This window comes from Triticum urartu, chromosome 3, assembly GCF_003073215.2.
Source record: "Triticum urartu cultivar G1812 chromosome 3, Tu2.1, whole genome shotgun sequence".
Classification (NCBI taxonomy): domain Eukaryota; kingdom Viridiplantae; phylum Streptophyta; class Magnoliopsida; order Poales; family Poaceae; genus Triticum; species Triticum urartu.
Window position 1 is genome coordinate 392,322,035 of NC_053024.1, and position 4,343 is coordinate 392,326,377.

Genomic DNA, 4,343 nt, shown 5'->3' on the forward strand with positions numbered 1-4,343 from the left:
ATGCCTACCACTTGCTTTCAAGCCTCCCAAAATTGCCATGTCAAACCTCTAGCCTACGATGTCCTAGCAAACCGTTGATTGGCTATGTTACCGCTTTGCTCAGCCCCTCTTATAGCGTTGCTAGTTGCAGGTGAAGATTGGAGACCGTTCCTTGTTGGAACATTATTTTACTTGTTGGGATATCATTATATTGCCATGTTATCTTAATGCATATATATACTTGGTAAAGGGTGGAAGGCTCGGCCTCTCGCCTAGTGTTTTGTTCCACTCTTGCCGCCCTAGTTTCCGTCATATCGGTGTTATGTTCCCGGATTTTGCGTTCCTTACGCGGTTGGGTTATAATGGGAACCCCTTGATAGTTCGCCTTGATTAAAGATTTTCCAGCAATGCCCAACCTTGGTTTTACCATTTGCCACCTAGCCTCTTTTTCCCTTGGATTTCCGGAGCCCGAGGGTCATCTTATTTTAGCCCCCCCCCCGGGCCAGTGCTCCTCTGAGTGTTGGTCCACCTGTCAGCTACCGGTGGCCACCAGGGGCAACTCTGGGCTGGCCTACCCGTACCTAGGACAATCTGAGTGTGCCCTGAGAAACAGATATGTGCAGCTCCTATCGGGATTTGTCGGCACATTCGGGCGGTGTTGCTGGTCTTGTTTTAACCTATCGAAGTGTCTTGAGTTACCGAGATACTGAGTCTGATCAGAACGTCTTGGGAGGAGGTCTATTCCTTCGTTGACCGTGAGAGCTTGTCATGGGCTAAGTTGGGACTCCCCTGCAGGGATTGAACTTTCGAAAGCCGTGCCCGCGGTTATGGGCAGATGGGAATTTTTTAATGTCCGGTTGTAGATAAATTGAACCTTAATTAATTAAAATGTATCAACCGAGTGCGTTACCGTGATGGCCTTTTCTCGGCAGAGTCCGGGAAGTGGACACGGTGTTGGAGTAATGTTTGCGCAGGTTGTTCTCTAGTTTCTCGCTCGTGCTTTGCCTCCTCTTCTCGCTCTCCTTTGCGAATAAGTTAGCCACCATACTTGCTAGTCGCTTGCCGCAGCTCCACTCATATTTTACCTTGCCTCACCTATAAGCTTGAATAGTCTTGATCGCGAGGGTGCGAGATTGCTGAGTCCCCGTGGCTCACAGATTACTATTACACCAGATCCAGGGCCCGATGATTCCTCTCTAGGAGACGCGTATGAGCTCAAGTGGGAGTTCGACGAAGACTCTCAACGACTACGTTTCCTTTCCCGATGATCAGTAGTGGTGCCCAGTTGGGGGTGATTGGGACCGTTGTCGCATGTTGGGTTCTCTTTATTTTGGCGCCGTAGTCGGGCCATGAGTGTTTTGGATGATGTAATGTTAATTTATGCACTTGATTGACGTGGCGAGTGTAAGCCAACTATGTTATCTCCCCTTTTATTATTACATTACATGGGATGTTTGTGAAGACTGCCTAACTTGTGACATATGCCTTCAATACGATTATGTCTCTAAGTCGTGCCTCGACACATGGGAGCTATAGTCGCATCGAGGGTGTTACAGTTTTTACGTTCGTAATTTTACGTAACATAAAATATATTTTACGGTGAGTATATATTTTCTTACATTCTCTTTTTACGTATGAAATAAGGCAAAATTTACGAAACCTAAAAATACAGTGCATTGACATCAAAATAGAGAGGGGGTGAAGAATAACTATTTCTCACCCAGGGTGACGAATAGCGCGACCATATATATATATATATAGGTAAAACACACACACACACACATATATATATGGGGAGGGGCTGGGGGCGCCACACAAAGGGACAGAACATTGTCTTAGCCATGTGCGGCGCCCCCGTCCACCGTTTACTCCCTCGGCCATATTTTCGTAGTGCTTAGGTGAAGCCCTGCTGAGATCGCATCACCATCACCGTCACCACACCGTCGTGCTGTCAGAACTCATCTACTACCTCGCCGTCTTGCTGGATCAAGAAGGCGGAGGACGTCACCGAGCTGAATTTTTGCAGAACGTGGAGGTGTCGTGCGTTCGGTACTTAATCGGTTGGAGCGCGAAGAAGTTCGACTACGTCAACCGCGTTGTTAAAACTCTTCCACTTACGGTCTACGAGGGTACGTAGACACACTCTCCCCCTCGTTGCTATACATGTCCATGGATAGACCATTGCGTGTGCGTAGAATTTTTTTGTTTTTCCATACTACGTTTCCCAACAGTAAGCTTGTATGAATGCATGTTCTTCACCTATTTGTATCTTGTATGCATGCTTTCCACTGCTGTGTTAGTTGCCTTGTGTTTCTATTTCTTCACTTTGATATTCGTCAAATTCATCAGAGTTTGATGAAATTCTTAAAATCTCCCATTCACCCCCCCCCCCTCTGGGAGTAAACCTACGGTTTCAATGGTAGGCTTCACTTGATGATTTGGTCTTAGGGGAACGACCAGCTCGGCATTACCGTGCAGCAATCCACAACGACGGTGATAGCACAGATGACGCTTGCCGGGAGGGGGAGTGTGTGCGCGGGTGCATGACATGCTCTACTGTGGTGACGACGTTGCGAGCGGCACGCGAAAAGTGCATGGCATGGGCACTATTGTGAGCACCATGATTGCAGTTATGTCTTCTTGGCGACATGGGTGACCGCTCTGGGCTAGTCCTGGGGCTGAGTTTTCACATGTTTGTGTATCGATGGATTCTAGGCTCAACAGAAGAGACGGGGAGGGGAAAGGAAAGACTTCATTGTATTGACATGGTCCACGTCCATGAGAGCACATGAAGGACATTGGATTGAAAAGGGGGTAAATGGATTGCCTTATGAATATGCCCTCTTGTGTAGATGCCCTATTATGCATAGAAGGCCTCCACAATCTTTCAAGTAAAAGGGGCGAGCCTAAAAATAGCATTCCATTTTTTGAAGCTTTAGGGCAGAAAGTTTGATTAGTTTTCAAGAGAAAATATTGAACTATGGAACCTCAATATTTTTCCTTGTTTGATATACACCTGATCATGCGATGCCACAAGAATATTCTTGGTTTTTTTTCAAGAGACGGAAATAGTGGTTCCTTCACAAAGGGGTTTTAACAGAGAATTTATTTTAATAGGGAAAGAAATATATTTTCAAGGGTGAAGGGCTTGGAAATAAAATATGTGAAATGTCTTGGGCAGGCGATGATATGTCTAGTTTGACTTCAAAACATTTGAACGAGAGAAAGGGTTGCAATAACTGTAGGAGTTAAATCCAAAGAAGAAATATTTAGAATTTAGAATTTATGTCCAAAGAAATCCAAAATTGAAATCCGGTCTGTGACACAGATACCCCACAACAATGCTTATTGTCACTCAAGTTGGAAAAGTTGTTGTTGAAAAATCCTTGCAATGGGCTCAAAGCAGCAAAGAGGTCATTCACGCATTAGCTCCTACTGGTGTTACTCCTCAAGGTGAACAAGAAAATGAATGTGTGCAAGAAGTTGTTCAAGATAAACAGGTTGTTTCTTAAGCATGTAGAACCAATTTTGCCAGAAGATGTGCAGACACAAGAAGAAGCTTCAGATTGTTTCACATGCTCCAAAGAGGGAGAGCAGTGCATAGCTATGCCTACCTTCTTAAGGTGTGTGGGGGTAGAAGAAGGGAGGGGTTCGGTGATATCTACTCATTGGGAACACCATATGGCTGCTCCCAACCATTTCCTCTTTAACGAGCCCTTTGGGATCCCAGGGTCTCCTGCTCTGACCACATGAGCAAGAACTTGAGCGAGATAAGGTTGGGAGCATAACATTAGGGATATATTGGTTATACGGCAATCTCCTCACTTCGTATCCATGATTCTTCGATGTGTAAAGGATTTCTAAGGGAGGGGTTCGGTGATATCTACTCATTGGGAACACCATATGGCTGCTCCCAACCATTTCCTCTTTAACGAGCCCTTTGGGATCCCAGGGTCTCCTGCTCTGACCACATGAGCGAGAACTTGAGCGAGATAAGGTTGGGAGCATAACATTAGGGATATATTGGTTATACGGCAATCTCCTCACTTCGTATCCATGATTCTTCGATGTGTAAAGGATTTCTAAAATATAGCTGCCATATTAGCTACACATTGGTACAAATAGGGGCGGGGCCCAAAACCTAGCTCGGGAGGAAACTCGTTTGTCTGCATGTCCCCACGTTCTCAAGGATTTTCTTTAGGAAAAATTATGTCAATATTGTTACTTCCCTCTGAAATTGTGACTATGCCATTACGTTTAAGCCATTTATACAAAATGCCACAAGCTTCTTAGTTTATTCTTCAATTATTGCTATTTTTTGTGTCAGCTCATGGTGATGGTTCTTTGATTGAATTGGAAAGGGT